This window comes from Lissotriton helveticus, chromosome 2_1 (genome assembly GCF_964261635.1).
Source record: "Lissotriton helveticus chromosome 2_1, aLisHel1.1, whole genome shotgun sequence".
NCBI lineage: Eukaryota > Metazoa > Chordata > Amphibia > Caudata > Salamandridae > Lissotriton > Lissotriton helveticus.
The window spans coordinates 697553550-697574183 of record NC_136059.1 but is presented as its reverse complement, the minus strand read 5'-3'; the positions used below and the strand labels follow the sequence as shown (position 1 = coordinate 697574183).

General features: G+C 44.6%; 1 long non-coding RNA gene across 1 annotated transcript in view; it reads left to right on the top strand.

Moving 5' to 3' along the window:
• LOC144819474 (uncharacterized) overlaps positions 1–19442 on the top strand; it is an 85562-nt gene extending 66120 nt beyond the window's left edge. Inside the window, exon 3 of the long non-coding RNA XR_013607390.1 lies at positions 19053–19442. This is a non-coding gene — a long non-coding RNA (uncharacterized LOC144819474). The remainder of the gene's footprint in view (positions 1–19052) is intronic.
• The last annotated feature ends 1192 nt before the right edge of the window (positions 19443–20634 follow it).

The following is a 20634-nucleotide window of genomic DNA, read 5'->3' as shown; positions in this document are numbered from 1 at the left end:
AGATGTGCCTTCTGAAGCAACTTCATATATCCTCACTTGTCATACTTCAAGATTTCCTATGTTAACACTGGCAAAACCTTTTTGCACAGCGCCACTTCAACAGCAGACATCACACTTAGTGTATGCCACACTAAGACCTGCCTTACGCATTATCCTGGGATCCCGGGATTTTAGGACCCGTTATTTCCATTAAGGTCAATGACAGACCACAACATAAAACATAGAATATAAAGTTACGAATGTCTATAATCTGTCAATGTCTTTAACTCCGTCTCTTCATTACCTAGTACATTTAGTCAAAATAACCATTCAATACGCTACCAGAAAACTGATGCAGCGGATGTGTTGTGAAATGTTGTGGGCACAGTCACAGATTTCTCACCGCACCATAAACTCAGTAATATATTTCACAACAAACAAAGTTTGGGCCCATAAGCACTCTATAACCACTTACAAATTATGAGGTCCTCCGATAGATCTTTATAAGCGCTAATAGGGACTCAGATAATTAGAGACGGAAGCCATTCCTTCATGAGGACCTGTAATGAAGAAATGTCTATCTAACAACAATAGTCAGTAACCATAACTTGTCAACAATTTTCGTGAATAAGTAAACAAACTCAGTTTATTTATCAAGGCACGTTTCTCTAATGTTCAGTTTATGAATGGTCAACACACAACAACACATTAGAATTTTTAGTACATGAGTTCATATAACATACAGGTAAAATCACATCAAATCATCAGAATACATCAAATACATCATACATCATCAAAATACATCAAATCAGATAACTGGCTTGAGGAGAGAGAGAGAGAGAGAGAGAGAGAAGAATAAACATGCATTGCAATTCAGTATGCAATTTCAGGAATAATACGAACCAAAGTTCTAATGTAGAATATCAGGACTGAGATGCAAGATGAACTAATGCCCAGCGTGCAATAATCTGAATGGTCAACCCTTCATCCGAAAGGTTTAGCCTACTCAACATCACCAACCAAAGCATTTCAGGGAAATTCAGGAGAGTTCAGTTCAAGATAGTCAGAGTTTGGACCGACAGCATGTCATGCCCAAGAATTGCACCTGTACTTTTCCCACTAAGATTTTAAACCTTGAAATGTTCACAACTCCAGTCCACAAATGTAGCTGCTTGCTCAGTTTTCGTAATTCTATTGGTTGAGACCCATGGTGTGTTCATGGAATGATCATTGTCCAGCCCAAATCAACCCGGACCTACACGTAATACCCTTGTTCATGGTCTCTAATTTTCTAAGAAAGTACAATATGTAATTTCACCCCGTAAGTAGAAAATACATTTGCAACTCAAAATGTCCATGCTCTCGCTTCTGAGGTGGCTTGCAACAAAGTTGACACAATTGTTCATAGAAACAAAATATTCAGACTATAAGAAGGAAACTTCAGTGATTATACTTGTAATTAAAGCAAACTAGGTCAGCATTTCGAAGAAAATAATGAAAGACAAAATACATTTCTCTAAGGCCTCCAGTGCAAAAATGTAATAAATTTTTGAGGCCTACATGAAAAACCAAAAACGTGTGAACTTAAAACTCTTGAGAAAGCATAAATGTATAAGAATCTAATATAACTACCATTTCTCTATTTTCATAAACAGAATCTAACCATATTCATTAATAAACAGGCAATTTCTTTTTGTAGTTTCAGATCCACATTCAAGAAAACGTAGTCAACACATTTCAATAGAGAAATCTTCTCAAATCGTATTTACTAAAACTTTACCACTGCATTATTATTCTTCACATTATCATAGTGAGACATAAATTAGAATCTCTCTCTGTCATAAATCTCTCAGCTTCACCAGTTTGCGACCCTTCGGCATGCTTTTATGATGCAGTTTTAGAACTCTCAGGGACATATTAGCAAGAACCTTGTTAAAATTATCGTCGTTAAAACGGCGATAATGGGCTTGCTAATATGCGTTATAGAATTCCAAACGAAGCCCAGGTTAGATGTCCTGCACAGCGTGAGTCTAAGCTATTATTATTGTAAATGACAATGCCTTTTATTTATGTTTTTTAACCCAAAACATATATAAAAGGCATTGTCATTTACAATGCCAATGGTTCAAACCCGCGTGAATGCGAGACCTATTGCATTGCAAATGCTTGTTAATAGATGCTCTCATCTACACGTCATACGTGTCAAGAGGGGGGTGAAGAGCTAGGCCCCGTATATGAGGACAAGTTGTTGAAGGAAGAGTGATGGAAAACAGATTGGGCTGATTCACAAAAGCATTTATGAGTATGGGAAGTAGTACCATTGGAGAACTCTTTAAGGTACTCTGACGTATTTTATGAACAGACCCTGAAACTTCCAAATCCCTATTAGTAATCCCCATCCTGCATGGGGCTACCAACCTTCCAGGGTGCCCCCCCCCCCTTCCTACCAATGGGCCCCCTGTACAGCCGAAGGCCAATCAATATCGCTAAAAGATGACAGGGTGTTGCAATATCCAGACGCCCTTTGCACGGGAAGAGCTTCCTCTGTTTGATTTCACTACAACCTGTCACCTGCTAACTCTCTCTCTGTCCCCCCACCTCCCATCTTCACCTATCGCCAGTGTCGCATCCCTTCCACTCTGCTCTTAGCACCTACACATTTTCTTCCTATTGTCTCATGCAATGGTGTCATTGCAGCGCTTGTTAAAGTTGTAGCTCTCGCTCTTCGTAGTTTCTAAGCACAGGTTTTTACAAGCATGCCTGTCACATAAATCTTCTGCGTTGTGGCACACATTGGAATTGCTGGCGTGGCTGCATGTTAGGACAGCATCGTCAGGGGCAGCATGGTGACGCCTGGCAGGGAGTGTTCTTGCGTCTTCAGCAGTACTGGAACTGGAAAGCCTTGGTTTGAGATCCATTGGAAACTGAAGCAAGACAAAGAGGTTGCTGTCTTTTTGATATTCGTATGTCATACTAGTGATAGTGTATATTTAACGCAAAGGAAGAAGCATTTTGTTTTTTATCTGAAAATATTGTGAGGATTTCTTTTTGTAGAAAGATCTCTTTAGTGAATTGTTTTCCAATTTATAACATAAACAATCAACAAAGGAAAACAAGCATTTGCAATGCAATAGGTCTCGCATTAGTAAAGGTTTAAGCTTTTGTCGTTGCAAATAATAATGCAACACCAATAGCTGTAATTTTCAGTAATGCAAGACCTATTGCATTGCAAGGCGGATGGTAGCCAGCACCTTAACAACAAACGCTATTCATTGCAGCAGCCAGGCACCGGAGATTAGGTTTCCTTGCAGTGCACAGAAAAACTGCGTTTGTTTGTCAAAGCTGAGGAAAGTTATCTACAATGTCCATAAAGCACGCTTTTTTCTATAGAAAACTCAGGACCATTTCTTTTGTGCTTCCAAAGCCTGGAGCAGCTGGTGAGATCGCTCGGTGGGTTAAGCACCAGCTGCAAAGATGATGTAGAGGAGGAGAATGAAAGTGATGTAGACGAGGAGAATGTAAGTGCATGTTGAAGGAGAGTGAAAAGACAGCAATGTAGAGGAAGGAGATGAAGCATGAAACCTGTAGATGAGAGGGCTTCAGAAAGAGATGTACGGTATTGGTGCTTCAATATGTTAACTGAAAATGTCTCCTATGAAATGTGGTGTCCTTTGTTCTGTACACGCTCAAAAAAATTCCTGAGGGATAATGTTACAGTTGCTCTTATACAAAGATACTGGCACCATTACCAGACGCTGCGATGAACTACACAATAACCCTGGTTCGCCGTCTATCTACTCACTTATTGGGAGTTCACGTTTCATAAAAGCATCAGATACAATATTTTGCATTTGCTTACGTAATGTACGTGCAGTAGTTTAGCATGGGTACAGTAGACTCTAATGTAACAAGGGAAAATGACCTCCTATTTCCATGCTGATCAGTATAAAACTGCACCATTCGAGTGCAGAGAGCCCTTTACAGCCGAGTCCCAGTGACACTGCTGCCCCATTGATAGCCACACCCCTGTACTAGCGCCAAAGGAGTGATGTGCCTGAATTAGAGGAGTACAGATTTACCAAAAAGGCCATGTTCAGGGCCAGCTAAGTTTTGCAGCCGCACCTGTTGCTGACCTCAGACGCCCTGTGTTTAGAAATAAGTCATGGTTTTAAAAGCACCTGCTGCAGTGAGCTTTGTGCATCCAGCAGTTTTCAGGCAGCAAATAAAACGTCAAGATAAAGATTCTAATTAATGTTTCTGTTGGAGGGAGATGGAGTTTTGTCTAGTGGCATTTTGACTCATTATAAAGTAGCGCACACTCTAATATGTCTGCTGCAAAGAACGTGTACCACGCAGATTTCAGAATAGTATTTTATGTGGATAGCTCAGTGGATTAATGCTTTTGTCACAGAGATCCTTGTTACAACAGTTCATAAATTACACTCCTAACATAGAAAAGTTACTTATAAACTGGCACCAAAGAGCTGCATGTAAGCGGCATAATACAGGCTATCACATTACTTTTTTCACCAGTATTTCATTATCAATGTTACTAACGAGTGTCTGGTCACCCCCAAAGCAATGCCGAATATTGGGAATACTCACTGTTACCTGGCAGCGTAGACTGCCTCTGTGCTCACACAAAGCGATACACGAGCGCAGGCGGGCTCGCGGCCCTTGTCCTTCTACTTCCATGGCCCTGGTCTGCCCCCTGTCCTCGGGCTCGGGTCGTGCGCAGCTGATATTAGACCCGGGTCCTTGTCCGTGCTCTCTTTCTGTGGCGGGCGGGCACGCGCGCGCTCGCTCAGTGCGTAAGAGGGGCGCACTGGGCCTTGTTCTCTCACGCATCTGTATAGGAGGCCGAAAGGGGGCACGCGCCGGCAGTCAGACAGACGGACGGACCAAGCGCCATGGAGCCGCCGCTGCTGCTCGCCGCCTGCCTCCTGCTGCTCGGTGGGGCCCGCGCCGACCTCTCAGGTGAGTGCGAGGAAAGAGGGGGGGGACATCTCACCCTTGGGGGGTGGAGGCGGCGGGGGGGGGGGGAGTTGGTGTCTGTATGTGTGCATGTGTGTGTGTGTGTATGTGCGCTCGTGTGCCCGTGTGTGTGTCTGTGTGTGTGCTTGTGCGAAAAGCAGGGGCTGTGTGTGTGTATGCATGAGGCGTCCAAGGAGAGAAAGAAGAGACAGGAGAGGGTGAGCGCGCGACCTGATCCCATTGCGGCCGGCTGCGTGCGCGTAACAGCCTCTTGTCCGCTCTGCCTAGTCCTTGAAAGTAAAACGCGTGAAACGATTACAAAAGACTCGCTCTGCGACTGCAGGCCTTTGGCCTGCAATCGCAGGGCGAGACCTAAAAAGATCAAACAAAAGTGCATCATGTGTCACTGATTAAATCTATATAATTATCTGCAGCTTGTTAACATTCATAAACAATACATTCGCATTATGCTGCAATGAGTTATTCAACTCACCATATTGCATTTTGTGCTTGTGGAATATCTGCGGTGGGTACAGGTGTATTTTAGGGAGTGATGTGCCAATTTTTTTTTAAATTTTTACTAAATGTCAGTATATATACATCATTAATTGTGCATGCCGCTCTCTTTTAAGTTTCGAAGGTACAGGGCAGAATTGATATTATTACCTTAATAGCTATAAACTATTTTAAAATGTTGCCTGATGAGAGTGTTCGTAAACTCGTTGAGTTAATCTTAATGGTGTGTTCTTTCAGCCTGGGGCCAGCTGACCATACCCAGCTCTTGCTTTTTGGTTTGATAATACAAACCTTTTTAGTTATAGTACAATTGCGTTATCGTTTGTAATCTGACACTGAACTGAGAGAGTGAGGGATTAAATGTGACAAGTGAGAAGGGCAACTCTGGTCCAGGTCACTTTTGTATTCGGTGCACGGCCCCCTTTAGTATTGGTAGCACCAGGTGCAACAATCTGAGTGCGCACCCTTAAGTCCCCCCCCCCCCATGACCTCCTCCAATGATTCACTGACTTAAGGATTTGTGTGATAAAAGCAGTAATGTACTGACCTAGCTATATAAAATACATATCTTTAATTTGCATTTTTTGCAGCAGGCACATCGACCCTCTGTGCTACTTTATTTACAGCAGCACTCAGACTGCCATGAAGCTTCCTTTATTGTATCATTTGATATCCACAGTGGCAACTCTTACTTAAATGCTGTAGTTGAAAGAGTCTCTTGACCTCCGTTGGGATTTCGAGGGACACTACCCGGCTTGCTGTGTATGTGTCTCACTAGCAAGGCAAACTTGTATTTGTGCCCTTCTATGGGAATTATTTTGATAAATGTGTGTAATTTATTAACTGGGGCATTCAGCTGCTGGCTGTATGCCCTAGTTTTCTGTACTTCACAAGATTTGGTTGCTATGGCCATCATTGCCTTGGCAGACCACAAGCCTCATAAATCATCCAAGCTGCTAGAGCATCAACTTTTTATTTGTTCATTCAATATGTTCTCTTTATGTGCTTCTATATTTAATTAGTATTTTGTGATTTCTTAGCTGTGCTCATTGTGATTTCCACATAATTCTACTGCACACCATGCCACATAATTCAACTACACACAACTGCAATCAACACTACACTATTCCACAACAAACAATTCCCCTTTTGTACCGCTTTTGGCCACCATAAGTGTAGCAGGGTATGCTCAGACGTGAGTCCCTTGCTCACTTTGCCACTGGATTCAAGCAAGCCGGGCTGAAGACGGCTGGAATGCCAGAAACCGGTCCTTGGAAGCTTGTTTCCGGTCCAGGGAAGACATGGCTTGGCAGTTCGGGCTGGACTGTTCCCATGAGGCACAGGGTCAGACTGATTTGCATATAGCCATGTCTGAACTGGGGTGGCAGAGTGGGCTAAAGAACGGTGATGGATTAAACCCAGATCTTTTGATTGGGTGTGAGTGTTTGATTGATTCAGATGCTCCGTCCATCACCACCCGCTTTTGTACCGCTTTTGGCCACTATAAGTGTGGCAGGGTATGCTCAGACGTGAGTCCCTTGCTCACTTTGCCACTGGACTCAAGCAAGCCGGGCTGAAGACGGCTGGAATGCCAGAAACCGGTCCTTGGAAGCTTGTTTCCGGTCCAGGGAAGACAAGGCTTGGCAGTTCGGGCTGGACTGTTCCCATGAGGCACAGGGTCAGACTGATTTGCATATAGCCATGTCTGAACTGGGGTGGCAGAGTGGGCTAAAGAACGGTGATGGATTAAACCCAGATCTTTTGATTGGGTGTGAGTGTTTGATTGATTCAGATGCTCCGTCCATCACCACCCCCTTTTGTACCGTCATAAATCATCCAAGCTGCTAGAGCATCAACTTTTTATTTGTTCATTCAATATGTTCTCTTTATGTGCTTCCATATTTAATTAATATTTTGTGATTTCTTAGCTGTGCTCATTGTGATTTCCATATAATTCTACTGCACACCATGCCACATAATTCAACTACACAAAACTGCAATCAACACTACACAATTCCACAACAAACAATTCCACTGCAACCCACATAGTTCAACTCCACACCACAAATAGCAATCTACACAATTTACTTCAACATCATGCCACATAATTCCACTCCACTACATGCCACTCCATGTTACACAATGCCACTCCACGTAAATCCACATCATTCCACTCTGTGCCACATAATTACAAACCAATAAAAGAACTACACATAATTCAACTCCTCTCCATGCCACAAATTTCCAATTCACATAATACCACTCTGGTACGTAATTCCACTCTACTCCAAATATATATTTACAATTCACGCAACACAATTCAACTCCACATAATTACTCTACACATAATTACACTCCAACCTACATTTCATGTAACATATTTACACTGCACATATATCCACTCAATTCCAAGACACATAATTACAATCCATAAAATAATTCAACCTCACAACATTCAACATATTCCACCCCACACAATTACACAACTGAAAATTCCAATACAATCCACATAAATCCACTAAATACCACAAACATCCACTACACTCCGAACCACAACTTATAGGTAAAATTAATTGTCATTGTCAATGCCAGTGACTCTAACTCTTGCAAATGCGCGACCTATTGCATTGCAGATGCTTGTTGACTACTAGATGCTGGTTTTCAATTCTGACTAACCAGGCCTCAGTGCCAGGGTTCTTACCTCTAAAATAGGTAAATTCTAATTGTAACACAATTTGCATGGACTTTAGCACCCTGCAAGTACCTAGTAAATGGCACCCCTGGTACCTAGGACATGGATACTAAAGAGGGTCCCTAAGGGCTGCAGCATGTATTATGCCACTTAAGGGATCCACATACAAATTGCATTCAGGCTGCCATTGCAGACTACATCTCATGGTGCAAACCATGAGTGAAAACACGACATAGCACACTCACTTTGTGCCAAGTCAAGGTCACTGCATGTAATATATGTAAGTCACCCCTACAGCAGGATAAGGCAGGTTGCATTATATTACATGTGAGGGTATATCTGCATGAATAGATATACCCCTGTGCCGTCTAGTTCAATGTACTTTTAGGTTGTTTTTTTTTTTAATCAAAACTGAATAAAGAATTATTTTATTATACTAGATGGTACAAGTGAACAGGGAAGCCTTCTGAGGTATATGCACTGGACACTGATCATTATGAGTTCCCCAGCTACGTGATGGTTTCACTGAAAATACTGGTGTTTGGTATCAAACACCTTGCCTTAATAAATCTGTACTGGTTCCAGTACTAGATTTATTATGTCATGCACCCAGCGGGCCTCTTAGAGGTGCCCCCTGAAACATTACTAGTCTTCTGGCTGACTGGATCCTTCCAGACTGCCACCACAATGTGTTTCTTCCCCCTGCAGATGAAAGCTCATGCTTTCAGAGGTCTGAAACAATGCCTACTCTGACAGGAGGTGTTATTATCTCCTCCAGCAGGATGGATGATGAATCTACATAAGCTTCAAAGCCTCTGCCACCTTTGATATGCAACCCGGCTTTCCCTAGACCTGGGAGATGCCACCCTGCGGGCCATTTGGCACCAGGACAGGCAGGTAATTAGATATGCAAGTAGGCGTGTTGCACCACAATATAGTCACACCCCTAAGGTGGGCTGCCTGATGTGCTCAACGAATGAAGGAAGGGTTCCACCATTTTGATTTTGGAGGAATTCCGAACCCTGAGACAGGGTTATGCTCACTCCCAAAGGAAGTGATCATATAGGGGTGTAGTGACCTCAAGGGTAAGTAGTCCATTGGTTACAACCCTTCAATCCCCTAACGCCCCTAAATTCAGTATTTAGGTGGTCCCCTGACACCAGGAACTGAGATTCACCTGAAAAAGAGAAGGAGGACCAAGAAGAGCTGAAGAAGAAGCGAGAACTGTGGGCTACCAGCGGACTTTGGCACCAAACCATGCCTGCCTGCTCCTGTCCTGACAATCACAAAAACCCAACTTGTCCTGCAGCTGTCCATCCTCTGAGGGTCATCAGCACTTCACTAAGCCACCAGCATCTCCCTTCCTTGAAGTGGAGTTGCCACTTCCCTGCAACCTGCAGGCACCAACCACAAAGTCTGGTCACCGTTTAGCTGACCACTTGGGTCCACCGAAGGAACAGCCACCCAGGAGAAGGTCACAATGCTCCTAGAGGTGTGATCGGTCTCCTCCCTTAGTGTGACGATACCAGGTTCCCCAGGAGCCACCCTGCACCAATACCCAGGGTACTGGACCCCTTGCAGCAGCCAAAGCTTGTTTGAAGTGCAATCCGGACTCCGGTGCTGCAAATACCGAGTGTTTGGAATCGAGTTTCTGGTTGGCTAAGGTATGCACCTAAGCCAGGCAGAACCCACCACTCTAGTTAGGGCAAGGAAGTTACACGCTGAAGATAACCCCTGCTCACCCTCTTGGTAGTTTGGCAGAGCAGTCAGGCTTATCCCAGAGGCAATGTGTAAAGTGTTTGTGCAACACACTCACACAGCAGCGACACACTAAGCACACCACAAAAGACATTCCACACTAGGTTGTATAAAAATAGCCTTTGTATTATCCATAAAAACACATTAGAACACAATCACATATTTAACGTGCTACTAGGCTTGTCATGATTTTACAAGGATTACATAAATCACTGGGCCAATCATCATTACAATTACCACTAGGCCCATCGGGCCCCTGTCATGACCATTACAGTTAGGGCAACCAGTAACTACTGGTAGGATTGCCCATCGCACAAATCATTAGGCATAAACCACATCAACATGGGTACTAGAGTACACCAGCATAAGCTGCACACAGCATAGTAACATCATGCCTACATTAGGACTACCACTATTACATCACTGTACCCATGGTGTAGAATCCTGCCAATAGGACATCATCTACTTGTTCACATCCGGGCATCTAGTGTGCAGTGACAACCTAGGACTGCTCTACTGCACTCCTTGTACAAGTTATTGGGCAAGGTCCACTAGGGTGATGGGCGCAGCAATACTGACGCGCGTCTTACAAGTAAGGCAGTATCACTGGGGATCCCTCAGAATCTGTGAGCAGGGAGCCTCCGTCAAGGTCTCAACCCGCCCGCACATCAAGAACCAGCGTACCTCTACAAATATGCACCCTACAGCTGCTGTGAGGAGACACACAGCACTGCGGAGACATTTTGCCGCCTGTCTCCCTTGGTATCCACAGCCAAGGCAGCTGCCTGCAGTCATGCACAGCAGAAGCTAACACCCAGAGAGCACATGCAGCACATGCGGGAGGCAGGCACGGGATCTTCTAGCCCCACCTACAGAATCCCACAGAGGCTGCTGCCCGCAACCGTGCGGTTCAGCGGCGGAACTAGGACCGTCTTTCTTGGAGCTCCTCCTGGCTCGAGCCCCTAGCGATGCAACAGGAATTCTTCTTCCAGCACCTCCGATGACGCACTGTTGTTGTTGTTGGCTGTCAAGTGCGTGGCTAGGCAAATGTCGGGAAGTCCAGTTGCCCAGTAACTCTGCAGGCTCACTTGGGCTGGGACTGACAGCTCGTACCGCCAAGGCTTCTGCACAACGCAGCCAGGCTATCATATGCGCCAGAGCTTCTTAACACAGAGGGAAAGCGGACTGAAGGATAAGTGCACTCCTCCCTGTCAGCACAAGTGAGTCCACTCCTTGTGCAACAGATATTTCAGCGCTCTTGAAGCGCGCCTTGATAAGGATGAACAAAAAAAATCCAAGCACTCCGTCTGCACTCAGCTTCAGGAGCAAAGGCAGGGAATAGGAAGCGCTTCAAAAGTGCTCAGACTTCTCCAGCTCAGGAGCAGTCGCCTCATGCTGTACTCTTTGAAGAGTAGTGGGGGCGCACAGTTCCAGGAGAGCAGGCAGCAAGCCAGCACACAGGGTCCGTAAGCATAGATGCTGTCCCTCCAGCAGCCCATCACATAAGGCACAGTCACAGTGGGGATTTCCCACCAGCATAGCAATCCTCTGGTCCCACCAAGTCTCTTCTTTTCTTTAAGTTCCAAGTAAGCTCAACTCACATGGGGTCACAGCCTCAGTACTTATTTTGAAAAGGTCTTTGATCTCCCCTGGCTCAGTGCCCTGGGCCCAGTCCAAACTAGTTCTGGGGGGCACTTTGCAAGTGCACTCCAACCTCCATTGTCAGTGTAATCCCTGGCCCCAGCCACACCACAGGGGCATCATTGTGGAAGGCAGGCACAGCCCTGTTCAGGTGCAGGTGCTACTCCTCCCACCACTGCAAATGCAGACCAGACCTATTCAGCCTAGCGCTGACTCATCCAGACTCTCTGCAGCCATTGCACCACCCCAGCCTCTGTCCCTCCAAAGCCAGACAGTCAATACACATCCTATCAGAGGGTGAAAGACACATAGCACACAGAAATGCCTACTTCTAAAAGTGCCATTTCTAAAATAGTAATAATAAATCAGCTAACACCAATACGCAGCATTTATTACCACTATTCCAAAAATACCAAACATGATCATGCTACCCCTCTCATGTCAGGAAGTACCAATGAAGCACATATCATGGAATCCCCAATGCATCTCTATGAGAAGGCACCCCCATAGCAGTGAGAAAGCAAATAGGATGTTTGTCACTACCAGGAGATGGCACACAATTAAGGCACATGCCCTACCTTTTACCTACACCTCACCATGCCCATAGGGCTAGCTAGGGCTTACCTTAAGGGTGGCTGATATGTAGTAAAAGGGGAGTTGCAGACGTGGCATCTAGTTTATGCACCATGTCACAGCAGCAGTAAATGCGTGCACAGGCCCTTCAGTGGCACAAGCCTGAGACAGGTTTGAAAGGCTACTTTGGTGGGTGGCGCAGGCAGCGCTGCAAGCCCACCAGTAGCATTTAAGTTACTGGCCCTGGATATATGAGATACCACTGTACAAGGGACTGATAGGTAAATTAAATATGCCAAACAGGTGTAGACCAATCTTACCATACTATCCTCTGATAAGCATAAAATTCTCGCCCACACCACCATAAAAGAGAGCATTTGGGATTATGAATGTAAGCCCTGTAAGCCAATAAAGGTCATCTAGATTTTATACATAGTGTGCCTCATTTTGTTACACTACATAAAAAGCCAGCTTCCTACAGGGCGTACATTCACATTCAGATCATCACATTTTATGTATTTTTACTGAACTGGTTTTGGAATTGTAATGTTGCTTAACAAACTTATTCTCTCAGAGCACCCTGTCACTTTAATCCACACTGAAGCTGAAACCTGATTTTTACTTCTTAGGGACAGTGCTATACATTTTTATGGGAGCTTGAATATAGCTCTCACCCCAAATTAATAATCTAGTTTTTTACACTATCCATCTTTATGTTATTGTCTGTCTCTCACCACCACCACCAATGACCACATGTGCTCAAATATGAGGGCCATTGGTACAAGCAGGTTTAAGGGAAATTGGATAAAGTGAAATCAGAGACACAGAATTCCACACTCTGCCTAATCACCTCTGGGTTAAGAAGGTCTGAAGTTTTTAGCAGGGGTCTACAAATTAAATACCTTACGTAAACGTAACTGTATTTGTTAATTGATGTACTTTAGCAATATATTTGTATTACCAACCCTGTATGCTTCAGTACGTAATTGTAAATCACTAAAACCTAAACACAAGGGAACAAATATATCTTGCAAAATACATGTGCACTCACACCTCTCCCTATGTTTTACAATAACTGCCTCGAGCAGAGTCACTATTTCTTGTTTTGTGTAGGTGAGCAGAGTTTCTACTTGACTTTTGTAGAACTGAAACAAATAAGAAACACCATTCACATCCTTCAGTTCCCTATTTTTAGCAATATGTTCACAGACTGGAAATGTAATACCTTTTACACAATGGGCTTTGATACATACACATATGAAATGTCTTCTTAAGAAATCTACTTGTTCCTGTAATGAAAGAGCCACTCTTGTAATTTGGCACCCTATGATGACCTTCAACTACCACCATTTTAACTGACTTTAGTGTGTTATTTTAGCTTAGCCTAGATATAACGGTACTGCATTTGCCTGCTTCTCTTCTGTCTTGTGATCTTGTTGTCTTTTAGCGAGAACTGTCATGAAGTAGAACTGTACATTTATATTATAAGTGCGTACTATTGGCTTTGACCTGACTTTGCCTTGCTTGTTAATTATGAGTGCCTACTATTGGCTTTGACATGGCTTCATGTCATCTTGCTTTCTGGCTTTGCTTTGCTGATGAGTTCTGACTATTGGCTTTGACATGGCTCCATGTCATCTTGTTTTCTGACTTTGACTATTGGATTTGACATGGCCTCATTTCATCTTGTTTTCTGACTTTGACAATTGGCTTTGACATGGCCTCATGTCATCTTGCTTTCTGACTTTGCCTTACTTCTGTGTGCACAGCAGTGCTTGCGATTCATATTTAAAGTCTTTCTGCTCCTCACTTGTTTTTCGCACCTCACCGACCAGAGTGAACTGGATATTATCTGTAGAATGTGCAACTCTTCCTCAAAGTCAAATTACAGGAGCTTGGCCAGCCCTCGTCTTGGCCTTGACATAGACTGGTACAGCTGGCTGTGTTTTTTCTAAATGAGAAGGGGGCAGGGTTTTCTAGAAGTTTCATCCTACGTTGAATAATGATATTTAAGCTGGGAGCCGACGGGGCCAGGTGGGAAGTTCACTACAGAATTGACGTCTTGCTGTGGAATGGTGACGGAACTTGAGTCCTGCTTGAAACTCCTTCCAGGGATGTTGACGGACTTTTCCCAGCTTGAGCTAGCAAGGATGATGCAAATTCAATCGGTTAGGTGTTCCTAACCACTCTCACTCTTTTATATATATTTTATACTCTTTGCTATCTGTATATACTGCATTCTATTTCAATTGTTCATTTAATCATTCATTTGACATTTGGGAATCTGCATTTACTGATATATTTGGCCTACCTTTTAAAATATTGAATGAATAAATGTGTGTGTTATCTTAAAAAACACTTGAATTTGTCTTTTTGCCTCCAGAGTGCGAGTGATGTGCGAACGTGTATTGTTTAGAGGTGCAGTAGTAAATTTGCCTCTGTTTGAAACGGGACCCCCGGCCGGCCAACGCTCACGCCAAGGTCAGTCAGGGATCACCATTTCTAAGGTCAGGGCAAGGGAGTTACACACCAAGACAACCCCTGCTCACCCTCTAGGTAACGTGACGCGAGCAGCAAGGCCAATCTCGGAGGCGATGTGTACAGCGTTTGCGCGCGCACCCCAGCGACAACACCCTAGGCCCACCACAAAGGAAACTCCACACAGGTTATATCAAAAATAGCCTTTGTATTATAATAAAAACACATTAGATAAGACACACACTTTACAATGTGCCAACAGGCACGGGCAAGATTTACAAGGGATTATGTACAGGACAGGGCCACCTGGACCACTGTCAGGGGTATGCACTTTTTAGAAATAATACTTGTAGGTATAACACTTAGCACATAAACATATAATGACTGTAACACAGAAATAGTAAATGTAGCACACAACCAGGACTTCCTGGTAAAGGGTAAATACCTCCTACGCAACCCTAGACACTGTAGGAAAATCACGCAGGGAACTAGGACCTTATCATCAGGACCTATGGAAGGAAAACCATCACCTAAGCAAGTCACATTTAGCAAAGGGAAGGAAACCTGAAATAATCACCTAAGCAAGTCACATTTAGCAAAGGTAATAACATAAACAATCCTTTAAGCAGGTCACTTTTAGCGAAGGGGATAAAACATAAAGAATCACCTAAGCAGGTCACTTTTAGCAAAGGTAATAACAAACCATTGCACATGAAACATTAAAACACATTCAGAGGTGCAGGTAGAACATTTGCGCAGAAATCACATAAGCAGTAAATCATAAATTGCGCAGGGTGCACGTAGCACAACACTAGAATTTTCCCACAGGCCAACTGGCCTCGCAAGGGCTGGAATGCCCTGAGTCTCAATGTCAGGGAAGCTGCGCAGGCAGCACAGCACAAACCTAAACGTAGCAACTGTCCACTAAGTGCTGGACAGTTGTAAATAAGGCGGGGCAACGTTGGAGCCTCGTGGGCTCAAGAACAATGATTGGCACCCAAGAGCCTCTCTGGGGCTCTAGAACAAATATGGGTGCTGTGAGCCTTCTCTCAGGCTCTGTAGAACAAATGCCCCCTCGAGCTTCTCTGAGCACGCAAAACCAAAATGGGACACTGAGCCTCTCGGGGCTCTAAAGCACAGGAAATGGCCTTGAGCCTTTCAGGGCTCGACGAACAAATGCGGGCGTGGGGAGCCTCGTGGCTCGTAGATCGCCTGTGGCGTGGAGCCTCACGGGGCTTGAAATATACAAATGGGCCCCAGGAGCCTCGGGGCTCCTAATCACAAATGTAGGGCTGTTGGAGTCCTTCGTGGACTCAGCATGGACGTCGGAGCGGCCCGCTGCCAACCGGGGCCGCTCTATCACCCCCGGGACGCCTGGAGCCTCTCGGGGCTCAAGGAAACAATGGGGTCCGCCCAGGAGCACCAACGAGGCCCACCCACACTCACCGGCTGCTTCAGGGACGCTGGGCGGGAGCTCTCTCTCCTCGGGGCTCCGGCGGTGTCCTGGCACTCAGTCACGCTGCTTTCCGGCTGCGGCGGAGGTCCGGGGCTCTCCCTTCACTCGGGAGCCTCGGGACGGCCGACGCAGGCTGCTTCCTGCTCCTCAGGCCGACAGCCAATCGGAGCGCGAGTCGTCCGGCGAGCCTCCCGCTGCCTTAGCCAATGGCAGCGCGGCTCTCCGGGTGACGTCAGCGGCTCTCTCTCTCTCGGTTTCTCCTCGACCCGGGGACGGCGGGGATCACGGGGCAATGCCGGGTGGGCACCGGCTCCCAAATTAAATATAAAGCGAGGTGGGCACTCGCTTGGCCTGGCAAAGTGCTCCAAAGCGCTATAATCAAAATAAAGCGCACCCAGCGCTTAGGGGGGCAAGCACACGGCAAAAATGCGGCGTGGGTAGCCGTGAAAGTCAAATAAAGCGCTCCACAGCGCTAGCAGGCAATTAAGCGCTCCCAAGCGCTAGGGGCAGGAAAGCAAAGCTCCAGCAGGGTCTGGAGGCAGGCAGGGGGGCAAGGCTGGGCCAGAGCCAGCACACTGGGTCTCCAGGCAGGGAGACAGTTCAAGTGGCGGTCATCCTGGCCCCAGCAGCAGCAACAGCCCCCTCTGGCAAGGATCCAAAGCAGGACAGAACCAAATTGTATGGGGACACAGCCCCTTCTTATACTGTAAATTCCTTTGTCTTCAGGGTGCAGGGTGGGGGGAAACCAGTTGCAGCTGGTTTGGGAGTACCCTGGATGGCCCAACCACCCCTTTCATTCACTGGGGAGGCTAGGGTCGTTAGACACACCACAGGGGGGCGGAGCCAGCATTGTGTGGGGAAAACCCCAGCCCATCAAGGACCAGGTGCACTCCTCCCACACATCACTCATGCTGATCTCACACTCACCACCGGGCAGACCCATCCAGACTTCCTGGAGCCTGGCATGCCAGCCAGCTCCAGCCAATCACGCTCCAGCACCCTCACTGCACACATACATCAATGTCCAGAAGTAGCACTTCCCTTCTAGACACATACAAGCCGCACATACCATCACGCAGCATTCACTCTCACGAGTTCACACATACTAAACTCGAGCCTGCACTCCCCACGCATCAGGAACTAACATGGACACACACATTCCCCATGCATTCCTATGGGAGAGCAGGCCAGGCATACTACATGCACGCACTTTACTCTGGGACACAGGGAATAAGTGCGCAGAGACCCAAAAATCACTAACACTGGGTCACAAATAAAAGCAAAAAGATTAGGGGTGAACCTGCCCTAAGGCCCAAGTCCAACAGCCTCCCAGAGTGGGAGTGAAGGAGTTAGGTGTGGCTTATTGGAGAGAAGTCACATTCATTACAGTTCCTTAACAGGACCTCTTAGGAAAACGGGTAATCCCAGTCTTAAGAGTTCAGATACTTATAACTCTGTCTTTAGAGTTTAAAAGAAGTGTCCAAGAATAAGTTCAAGGTCCATTTTCAGTCACACACAACTTCAAGACACTTCTCTGAAATCCAAAATGTCCATAGCACAATTCTTTAGGAAGGAAGAGGTTTTCATACTTGAAATATTGAAATAACAAATCAATGTAAGGAGATCCTAGTTGCAGCAACATCGCAGCACAATTCTGAAGCAATCAATCAGTCAATAAGGTTTCTTATTAAGCGCGACTACGCACCCATCAGGGTCTCAATGCGCTGGATACTTTGCAGCACCAGGAGAATTATACCAAATGATCTATGATGACTACTGTCTCTCTAGAACATAATTCTTCAAGGCCTTTTGGGAAACATAGCTCTATCACGAGGCTCTTCCATACAGTGCATTCTCTGCACACATGCAGTCTGAATCCAGTTTCAGCACTCTGCAATTGCCATCTAGCATTTCCTTTGCTAAAAGGCACTCAGCACTGCTGATAACACCATAATTCTGCTTCCTTGCACTCAGACCTGATTTAATAGTGAGCTGTACCTCCAGCCCCACTTCCTGGCAATACCCTCTCAAAGGCTACAATTTAAACTGTGGGACTCATTTTTTGTTAGGGTGCCTTGCATAAAAATCATGCAACAAGAGAAACAAGATTGGAAGCTGGCTCTCTTTATCATTCTACAGGGCCTAAAGCCTTCCAATTCACCATACACTGCCATTTTCCTCGTACAATTCTTGCATTCAAAATTCTATTTACTTCATGCACATTCTCTGTATTGATCTGAGCTAGCATAGGTTGTGTGACAAATCTAGTTTGCGCAGGAAAAGGCTTTACAAGAATACATGAAAAACCTGGTAGATTCCAAGTCACTTGATTTTCATTCTCCAATCGATCTTGTCTTAATAAGGCATCAGCCCTCTCATTCTTATGATGTGGTCTCTCATTATTAACAAAATCATAGTCATAGAAATAAAAGTCCATCTGAGTTGCCTAGGGGTTTGTTTTGTGTTGATTTCAAAGACTGCAAATTTCTGTGATCTATATATACTTCTAAAGTGCAATTGGCTTCTAAGAGATAGCGAAGCTTTTTCTGCAAAATATCTTTTACTGGCCAAGTTTTCCTTGCCCAAAAGAGTATCACATGCTTTTCCACCCTAGACCCAATGAAATATACCACATACAGAATTCACAGTAAAGGTCATCTAGCAATGTCCAAAAGTAGCAAAATGTCTCACATTGCAGATATATGTTGCATGCATTATTGTAGGTATGTATATATGTATGTATGTATCTATATGTGTTTGCAGAGCACAAACCTACGTAGAGAGCAACTGAGTGCTAAATAAGAATGGTAGCCATCAGTTACAATTCAGGATCATTTAAATTAATCTTGCAGGTTTTTAAACAATTTGTGTGCTGATGTCATGATCGCGGATACGGTTAATGAGACATACAGAACTGGGCTCACACGCTATAATGAAAGGAAATAGAATCTTACTGCAAAATAACTTAATTCACTTTCATTGCAGGACTTTGTTTGCAGTGATGCCTTCACGAAGATGGTGGTCACTGTGGACACGGATGCACAAAGTGAAACTGAAACTAAAATGACTATCACATGACTTAGAAATCTGATCTTGCTAGACTTCGTGGTAGCAGCCATCTTGAATCTTCTGTATAAAAGCAGAAAGAAACATGAATCAAATCCCTCTCGACTGCTGGAGTCTTGGAAACACTGGAGCTTTTCGAGCCACACTTTTGTTACTCAATGTTCCCTTGGTTTGTCTGCTTATCTTGCTTGCTACTACTACTGCTTTTGGGAGTTTGCTAGGATGATGTACTTTCCACCACAACTGTCTCTTCCTGAACTTTAATAGTCCCATGCAAGGGCTTGCTTGTGACTCTATTGACTCTATGGAATGAACATTGATTAACTGAGCATCATTTTATCAGAAGTCAATACTGAACTCACAGCATATTTTGTGAACTTTACTGGGTGTGAGTGCTGTTTACTCACCCCCTGTGATATTGTAACATCATTTTTTTTGTTCTAGAGAGTGTTAGAGAGTGTTAGAACTAGGGTGAGTTCTTTAACATATATTTGTATTAATCTCTCTATGAGGATGTCAACATAAAGAGTAATCACTGTGACATTTTTTGTTTATAGATTCGCTTACATGTTATAAGAAATTTAAGGAGAGTAGCTGATTAGGAGGTAATTGTAAAGCATGCATCAGTTTGCTTTAAAACAAAGTGATATTAGAATATAGCTTAAGATAGTATTCAAAAGAAAAACTGATTAGTTACATTTTCTTTTGTAGACTGGAATACAGAAGTTACGCTTACTGAAAATATAGCTGAAGTGATGAAAGCTTCACACCAGCTATTTTTCTATTACCCCAGTCCCATTTCCCCTTGGGTATTAGTGATTCACATTGAATTTGTGTGGTTCTGGATTGCTTTTGGGAGAATTTGAGCAAGCCTTGGGTAATCATGGTACTTCCACCAAACAAAGACTTCTGGTGAGTTCCCAGAGTTAATGTCAATGTTCATGATTAGGGTTCTCTGAAGAGGTGGGTATTCTGTGCCTGTCTGAATTGCTGAAAGGTTAGTGCCGTACAGAAGTTAATGGAGGTGCTGTTCCAGATACCTAGAGCATAGATGGACAAGGCTTGTCTTCAGATGTTCTCTTTCTTGTTTGTGTTCCTAGTCTGGTAAAGTCCTGGCTTCTGATGTGGCACTTTCCACCTGACATAGTTAATTTCTTGGCCAGCTATGGAGGGGTGTCAGTTCTTGTGACCTTGCATTTCATTCAGCTTGTCTTAAAAATGGTATAAACTTAGAGGGCAAGCCTAGGTAGCTCCATCATGGTTGGAGTGATAAGCACAAACGTGTCTAGGTCTTTGATGGCACATGCTGCTGCATGTATGGTGCCTTTCAGGGGATCCAATAGGGTGTTAGTAAGAGCACATGGCAGGGTTCTGCCTCCATTTACGTGGAAGATAACTAAAGTCTTTCAGTTTCTGGGAGGCAGGGTTTCACTTTCTTCAGAAGGAGAAGTTGGTACTATGCTGTCTTGCTTTTTTTTGGTAAAGGGTTATTTGAAGGAGA